Source organism: Lagenorhynchus albirostris, chromosome 8 (genome assembly GCF_949774975.1).
Source record: "Lagenorhynchus albirostris chromosome 8, mLagAlb1.1, whole genome shotgun sequence".
NCBI lineage: Eukaryota > Metazoa > Chordata > Mammalia > Artiodactyla > Delphinidae > Lagenorhynchus > Lagenorhynchus albirostris.
In genome coordinates this window covers 36,234,404-36,243,908 of record NC_083102.1, presented here as the reverse complement: position 1 = coordinate 36,243,908, position 9,505 = coordinate 36,234,404, and positions in this window count along the sequence as shown.

Here is a 9,505-nt window from a genome sequence, read left to right as displayed (position 1 = left end):
CAAAGAAAAGAACAGTTGAAAACCTGGATAATCATCTAATCAACAATACACAAGGCAAAGGTAAGTGTTGTTAACATAAGAGTGCAAAACATCAGTGTGAGAAGAAAAGCTTTCTATCATTTCTGATAGCATAATACATGTTCGGTAAACGCTCGCCATGTGCCAGCAAGATACTAGGAGTAAAAAAAGAAGCATAGGGCTTCCCTGGTGGCGCAGTGGTTGGGAGTCCGCCTGCCGATGCGGGGGACACGGGTTCCTGCCCCGGTCCGGGAAGATCCCACATGCCGCGGAGCGGCTGGGCCCGTGAGCCATGGCCGCTGAGCCTGCGCGTCCGGAGCCTGTGCTCCGCAACGGGAGAGGCCACAACAGTGAGAGGCCCAGGTACCGCAAAAAAAAAAAAGAAGCATATATATGCGTTAGCATACACCATTTGTTATACGGGGATATATGTATGCATATGGCTGATTCACTTTGTTGTATAACAGAAACTAACACAGTATTGTGAAGCAATTATCCTCCAGTAAAGATGTATTTAAAAAAAAAAAAAAGCAAAATGGGGTCTGCCTTCCCAAGAAGTAGACATCCTCATCGATACCATACTCTTCACACCTGCTTTTATTCCTAAGCGTCAGTGTTTATTGAGTGCTAACAAAATGCCAGGCACTGTTCTAACCTGTTCGTCATGTTTTACACGTGATTTTCCAGTCAATCCTCATAACAGCCACATGGACGTAGGCATTATTTTTATTATCCATGTTTTAAAGATAAGGAACTAAGCCCCACAGGTGAGTTACTTGCTCAAGGTCCCCCAGCTAGAAGCTGGGATTTAAACTATGCAGCTGATCACAAGGCCTAGCTTCTTAACCAATACTACTTTGTTATCTCGTTTAATCCTCACCCAAACCTGGCCACCTGCTACCCATTATTTACAAATGGGGAAACTGAATCCTGCAGAGGCTGTGGAACTGGCGTAGGTTACGCTAATGGTGGAAGGCAGACCAGGTTTTAAACCAGCCCTTCCTCTATTATTCTTCAAGAGGTTGTCGAAATAAATAACTGTAATCACGTGTCACAGAGGTTTGGCTAACAGACACCTCCTCGGTGACTACGGAGCTTCTTTGCCACAATGTTTCTCCTGTACCTTTGTCGGTTCCCCTCAGTGTCCTTCCCTTGGCTCCTTTACCTGCCGTTTCTCTGTATGGATTTTCTCCTCATCTGCTTGGTGGCTGCTTTCTCCCTTTCCCCTCTGTCTGCCTGCCTCTCTTAACTCCACCTTTCTGAATACTTATACCACACACCTATGTTAAAAAACAAAACTCTTCATACTTCTCAGTTGAGGGAGGGGCGGGAGAGGAAGCATTTATGGTCTTGGTTAAATTCAGGTCTTTGTTGATCAATTCCTTCCTGAAGAGTTAACAGTGTTTTTCTTCCTGTTCAAATTCACAATCATTGTGCTTGCAGTGGTTTTATGTGCATCTGTGTATCCTTCTACATGACATACACAAGTGTTGATGGCATACTGCTTTAATTGGTAAAGAACTGCCCGTTGGTGCCTGGGTGCTTAGACTGACTATTGCTTTTGAATCCTGTGCTGAAAACTTCATAATGAAACCCAAATGACAGAAGCATAAACACAGCTGCTTATGCCTATAAAGTAAGTGGCTTACAAGGGAAAGCATAATCAGTGGAATCTAGTGTTTAGTCAATTACATTAACAGCAGACAAATAGAAATCATATGTATTTGACAGGAGGCCATTTTAAGAAACTGTATATTTGTATGCTGCAAACGTAATGAGACATCTTACAAGAAATGTGATCCATTATTCATGAACTTGAATAAAATACAAAGAAATCACCCGAAAACCAGAAAATTTAAATTCTGTTAAAAATGTGAGGTTTTCTTTTTTATTGAAGTATAGTTGATGTACAATATTATATGTTACGGGTATACAATACAGTGATTCACAATTTTTAAAGGCTATAGTCCATGTATAGTTATTATAAAATATTGGCTATATTTCCTGTGTTGCACAATACATCCTTGTAGCTTATTTTATACATAGTAGTTTGCACCTCTTAACCCCCTAGCCCCTCTATTGCCCCTCCCCCCTTCCCTTTTCCCACTGGTAACCACTAGTTTGTTGTCTATATCTGTGAGTCTGCTTTTTTTTGGTTATATTCAAAAATGTGAGGGTTTTATTTTGGTAGTTTATTTTATTTCTTAAATTAATTCAGAGGTTTTTTTTTTTTTAAGTGATTACAACCAAAGAGATTTAATATATCTTAAGTATGCCGTAGGTATTATTTCAAAAAACACTCTATTTGGGTGTTTTCCAAGGCTGTAAGAAACACAACCAATATCAGAACTTGAACTGGGTTGGAGGAGGGCCATAGTGAATTGTCATCCAGCAGAAGGTGGGAGGTGATTAAGGAAATTCCTTAAATGGATGATAGAAGGTAATCAGTGAAGGCAGCTGGACCATCGGCGCAATCTCGTAGCGTGTGAGGGTCAGAGGTCAAGCCAGAAAGCTTAAAAGACCCATTGCCAGCTCATTGGTGGAGTTTCAGCCCTTGGGTTCAGAACACAAAGAAGTCGCTGATGAAATTGATAAAGGAATCTGGAAAGACCCCTATGCTGGGACGTGGGTACAAGGATGCTGCTATTGGAATTGGGGCTCAGGCAGGAACTTGGTACGAGGACAATTTCCAGGACATCCAGACCTAAGGTACAGTGGTGGTCATTTGTTTCTTAAATTCTACTGATTAAGGACTGTTGTGAGAGCCTGGACTGGGGCCTAGTCTTCAGGTACCAGGTACATTGTCACAGTTACAAGTCCTGTGGGGAGCGGGAGAATGCCAGTTGCAAATGAAATTTTACTAATTTGGTATAACTGCAGTGGTGATAAATTGATAAAGTTCCAGTGTGAACAACTAGTAATTGCAAATTTCACAGGGCATTTTTTTTTAACATCTTTATTGGGGTATAATTGCTTTACAATGGTGTGTTAGTTTCTGCTTTATAACAAAGTGAATCAGTTATACATATACATATGTTCCCATATGTCTTCCCTCTTGCGTCTCCCTCCCTCCCACCCTCCCTATCCCACCCCTCCAGGCTGTCACAAAGCACCGAGCCAATATCTCACAGGGCATTTTTGAAAGCATTCCTAGATTTCAATTATTACAGGACTAGAAGTCCTTAAGGTATCTGTTAATAACTAAGATAATAATAAATAAATGGATAAGATGCATGGTTGTGTAATTAGCAGAGATGCCCCAACAACTATGCATGAATCAGTTGCATCTGAAACAACTGGTGTTGCTTTAAGACATTAACTCCCAGGCCCACGAAAAGCCTACAGAATCAGTATCCGAGAGAAAGCCTAGAAATCTGAATTTTCTCCAGACTCCCCAGGTACTAATGACAACTCCCCTTAGAACCCTGTCAGGTTTATTCCACATAGCATTTCAAGTGCTTCAAAGAGTTTGAAAGTTTGAAGATTTTGTTATCGCAAATAGTTTAAGCATTCCTTTTCCAATAGTATCCAATAAATACACAGATAAATACAGCTTCTTGGTATACCACAGTGTGTAGCTTTAGCTCAGTGCTTCCCAGAATTATCATGAATTCCAATTTAGTAAGCCTAAATTAGTGAACTCTTAATTCCAGAAAATCATCCCCCTAAAATCCTATTCCTCTGCAGTTGCTCCATCCACCCCTGGGGTGCATATTTCCATGGAGACAATGTCCTTGAATAATCCCATCTGTATCTTTATTTTGTGTACCTTATTCTTCACTATCTTTCATGTCATGCTGAAGGGACTTTTGTCTGGTGTTGTTGGGAAGTGAGGAGAAGCCTTGATCCACTTCATCAGAAGGCAAGGATTCTACATCCAGTCAGATTATTGTTCCAGCTATAGGTGAAGATGCAGGTGCCTTTGCCACCCGAGTGCATTTCCTACCACCTGCCCTCTGAGCAAATCTCTCTGCCCAGCTAGCAGCTAAAACTGTTTGCTAAGTCTGTTCACGACCCCTGGTGATCCCAGACTCCTGGATGGGGAATCAGGAGATTCCTGGTTTTGCCTCCAGGACTAGCCAGCTGTATGGCCTTACACAAATAGCATCACTTCTCTGGGCTTTATTTTATTTTAGTGGTAGGATCAAGGGTTTGAATCATGACTTCACTTACTATTTGTGTAATTTGGGGCAAATTATTGAACACCTAGTGCCTTGATCTCCTTACTTATAAAGCAGAGACAATAAAAGGACCCATCTCAGAGTAGTTGTGGCAATTTGCTCAGATATTGCCTGCTAAGTACTTAATACAGTGCCTGGCACAAAGTAAGTTTTCTGTAAATGTAAGCTATTATATTTAGGAAGATGTGAGATAATAGATGTGAAAACACTTTGAAATGGTTGAAAGTCCAGATGTACATAAGATAAGTGAAAAGTATTAGTATTAGCTATCAAATGCTGTATAACAAATGACCCCAGTTAGCAGCTTAAAATAGCAAATATTTATTATCTCACACAGTTTCTGAAACTAACTGGTTTTGGCTCAGGATCTCTTGGTGTCAGGAGCTTAGCTAAGCTTGAGAAAGATCTGAGCTGACAGGTGTTGGAGTAGCTGGTTAAAGCACAGGCCCGAAAAGATTTAACAGTGGAACCTTTAATCACTTACTGCTATGGTAGAAGCAAGAGTCTAAACCCGGAAAAGGTGTCAACTGCCCCCATTCCATTTTCTCCCATAGGGGACTGTGCTGGTCATGCATGAGGCAGGGAGGAAATGAGGGATAGGAGTGGAAAAGTACAGGGTACTGAGTCAGAGTCTGAAAAAAGTATCTTCAAAGTCCTCCCCCATAGAGGCACCTGAGGAATGCCTTGGCTGAAATGTGCCTGGGTTGGCCAGACGGGCTCCAGTTCTTGACTGAAATGCCCTTCAGAGACTGTAATGCCTTGGCTGTGCACCAAGTCTGACATAGGGAGAGCACCAATCCCCCGTAAGGCCTACCAAGCAAAGCCTTTGTCATTGCCTATAGTCAGGCCTGAAAAGTCACACATGGTTTTTCGTCAGCAGCTGGACTCCTCGGTTCCCCCAGATGTGATCTGCTGGGGTCGTAACACCACACCGCATGCAAAAGGCAGGCCTCAGTCACAGAGCAGCTGAAGCAAGAAGCTACAGCCCACTTGGATGAAGGGTGCAGGGGGAACAGAGGGCAGGGCCAAATAGATCAGTTCAGATAGACATACAGAGGAGGTCAGGTGAACAAGGTGAGCAAATATCAGAGGGCCAAGAGCCAGAGTAACTCCCCAGTCAGTCAGAAACAGGGACCTTAGAGCGTTTCTCCATGTGTAGTGCTGGGACAATCTGTGTCGTCACCTGACAAACTTGCTAAGCACTCCCGGCCCCACTCGCAGTTTCTCACTCACTAGTTTTTTGTTTTTTCATTTTATTTTATTTTGTATTTTATTGAAGTATAGTTGATTTACAATATGGTGTTAGTTTCAGGAGTACAGCACAGTGATTCAGTTATATATATATGTGTGTGTGTATATGTACATATATATATATATATATACACATATATATATTCCTTTTCAGATTCTTTTCCCTTTTAGGTTGTTACAAAATATTGAGTGTAGTTCCCTGTGCTATACAGTAGGTCTTTGTTGGTTGTCTAGTTTATATATAGTAATGTGTATGTTAATCCCAACCTCCTAATTTTTCCCTCCCCCACCCCCCTTTCCCCTTTAGTAAACATAAGTTTGCTATGTCTGTGAGTCGCTTTATGTTCTGTAAATAAGTTCATTTGTATTTTTTTTTAGATTCCACATATAAGCGATGTCATATGATATTTGTCTTTCTCTGTCTGGCTTACTTAGTATGATAATCTCCAGGTCCATCCATGTTGCTGCAAATGTCATTATTTCATTCTTTTTTATGGTTGAGTAATATTCCAGTGTGTGTGTGTGTGTGTGTGTGTGTGTGTGTGTGTACACACACACGCCACATCTTCTTTATCCATTCATCTATTGATGGACATTTCAGTTGCTTCCATGTCTTGGCTATTATAAATAGAGCTGCAATGAACATTGGGGTGCATGTATCTCTTTGAATTATGGTTTTCTCTGGGTATATCCTCAGGACTCACTAGTTTTAAAGTGGAATCGGAAATTTTTTTAAAAAAATGTTTTTAGGAAGTTCCTCTGTGATCTTGATGCAGACAACAATTTGAGAACCACTAGATGAAGAGGTCAGGAAGGACCAAGAGAGCAGGTCAGAAACAACCAGAGAGACCAGGCAATGGCAAGGTCATTGAGCACCAAGGCAAGGCTGACTGAGCCCCATGCCCACTCTACTAGGTTTTAGTCCCCTCTTTTCAAGGTGGGAATCTTCCACCTTTGGTGAGATCTAGCCTGGAAACAACACAAGAAATGGTAATTGTGTGGGGATTTCCATTTAATTCCCATTAAATGTAATTGAGAATGGCTAAAAAAAAAAAACAGGACAGGTGTGGCTCTTAATATTGGTACCTGGTAATAGCCCAATAACCCGAGCACCAGGGCTCTTCTTTGCCTTCTTTCTGGCTTGGGTTTTCCATCCCAGGTGGGAAATGCAAACTTTGATTGACGTGTGAACCCTTTAGGCTGCTTCTCACACATGATCTGCAATCATTGTTACAGGACGACTTAGTTTACATGGTTCAACCTCGTAGAAGTATTTCAGGTTTCACTGAACTCATGCTAAAGCAAAGTTAATTTGCTCTGTGAGAAAGCCAGCTGGACTTCAGTTGTCTTCTGAGATAGTTAATTGTTTTAGTGGCGTAGTGATTGTGGTCACTGGTCATGATGCAGTGAGTGAGTAGTTAGTAAAGCATGCAAAGCCTAATGACCAGTGGCTGTCTAAGCTAAGAGAAGAGAATCATCGAACTGAGAAATTCACAACCCTCATTCTTGGTAACATGCTATAGAGCACCATAAGCATTTGTTATTTGTGTCTGCTGCCCCCACTGGCGACAATCAACAGTTTAGAAAATCCGGGAAAGATGATTCATAAAACCCTAAAGATTCTTAGGATGTTAAAAAGCCCAAGGGCATAGCCTAGGAAATGTGAATGAGACTTGTACTCACCTACTGATTGCTTTCAGACCAGATTATATGTTACACAGAAGTCCAATTTAATGAAAAGAGAGGTCTCATAGTGGGGCTCCATTTGGGGCAGTATTATGGGTCAGATATTCTGAAAAGCTATCCTGCTGAAGTACAGATAGATCCTGAACAACGAATATATTTTAAAAAATGACTGAGTTTGCGAGAACATAAATTCCCAAGAACCAAAAGAAAAAACTGTGAGCTGAAATCAAGGTTATAAGTAAATAAAAGCCTGCCCTATCATGGAACACATGCTAATACCTGGAATCTAAAGCTTTGGGGCTTAAAATTGCTAAAGAAATGAAGGGGTAAGCTTTGTTTCCACGCGAAACAGGGGAACAGAGCCTGAGATGCGAATATAAAGTCAGGATCCTTTTGAAGGGGCTGTGACACCAATGAAATAATGTGTAAGAAGACAAATCTGACAGCCAGCAAAGGGCAGGTAATAGGAAATTTATCTGGGCTGCAGCACTGGATAAAAAACAATAATAACAAAACAACAATATCATCCCTTCTGAGAATTTTTAACCTTATCCATTTGTGATTTGGGGGTTTAAATTTATACTATTCATTGAATTTATACTACTGACAAACAGGAAAATCCCAAACTGAAAAATAAAATAGTTCCAGACTGGAAGTATTCCTAGTACCTGCCATATACAAATACAAATCCTAGAGACAGCATCTCCTCCATGAGGCCTTGAGAATTCCAACATATTAGATTAAAACAAATAAAAATTCCCAGTGAAAAATTAACAAACTCTTGTTTGAAAGTCTGCAAACACAACAAATGATAGATTTAGATAATATGGAATTCAGATAATGGGATTTTCCAATATTGGCAATAAATAACTACCTAAAGAAATAAAAGACAAAATAAAAAGATTGAGAATGCAAAAACATATTGGCAAACAGAATCCAATACCACATTAAGAAACTAATACATCATGACCACATGAGATATATTCCCATGAATGCAGGGTTGGTTTAACTTTAGGAAATTCAGTAATATAATTTACCATATTAATAGTTGGAGGTGGATATACACTTCTTAAATTACACTTCTTTATTGAGATATAATTAACCTACAATAAATAGAACATATTTTAAATGGGCAGTTTTGTAAGTTTTGACACATGTGTATACTCATGAAACCAGCACTAAAGTCAGGATAATGAATATATCCATCACCCCCAAAAGTTTCCTCCTGCCACGTTGTGATCCTTTTCTCCCTTTCCTTCTTGTGGGCTCCCTCCCCATCCTCTTGATACCACTGATCTATTTCCTGTCACTATAGATTAGTTTGCATTATCTGGAATTTTATGTAAGTGGAATCACATAGTAAGTTTGTGCTCTTGTCTTGTCTGGCTTCCACTAGGCATGATTATTTTGAGGTTCATCCATGTTATGTGTGTCAGGAATTCATTCCTATTTATTGCTGAATGTTGTTCCAATGGTTGGCTCACTTTAGAAAATTACTGGTAAGTCCTCTCTAGTTGAGTGGGCTCTAGCAATGCTGGAAGCTAACGGGCAATGGAAGAATAGGAAAGACCTCCACTTGCTTCTTGAGACTTGGCTCAACAGCCATAGGCCTGTGTGAATTCACAAGCACCAATAATCCTTAAGTTTGGACCATCTCCTTGAACTGAGTAGAGCTCTTATTGGAAGTAGGTCTGTGGCTCTAACTTGTCCTGGTTTGTGTTTACAGTGAGGCAGGAAACAGGGTTCATGTGCTGTACTCCTAGGTGTTTCCATTGGTGGGCATGCTGGGGGACCTTGCCACAAAGGCTGGATTTTCTTCTTGATTTCTTCTGAAGAACCAAGATGAAAAACCTTGGTCAATCAACTCTGTATAGGCTTGGGCCCCTCCCAGCTCCATCATGGGAGACCAGAAGGAAGCTAACCCAGCGTTTTTGCTGCAGGTTGTATTGTAGGGAAGGAGGGAAGGAGAGAAAACAGTTTTGAAATGGGCCACAATGATTTATACCCATCTACCTACTAGCATGCTCATCATTCCTTCCATTTCTTACGAAACGCTCAGGCAGGGGGAGGAGGATACAGAGCAGAAGGCAAGAAAAGAATTCAGGAGGACTCATAATTGTCTTCAAAGATATAGAAACCTGTGGGTCCACAGCAATTTCCTCAATCATCTTTTATACTAAGGTGCAGCCAGCAACAGACAGGCCTACAGGACGGCAGAACCAGAAAAACTGTCAAAGGGCCTAAGTAAAGACTGTAGATTTGAGAGGGGGTCAGAACGGTCCAGAGACAGACTCCAGTGATCAGCCTGTTCTGATATTCCAGGAAGCGTTGAGAGGAGCCAGGACAAACATTGGCTGAGGGTCATGAGG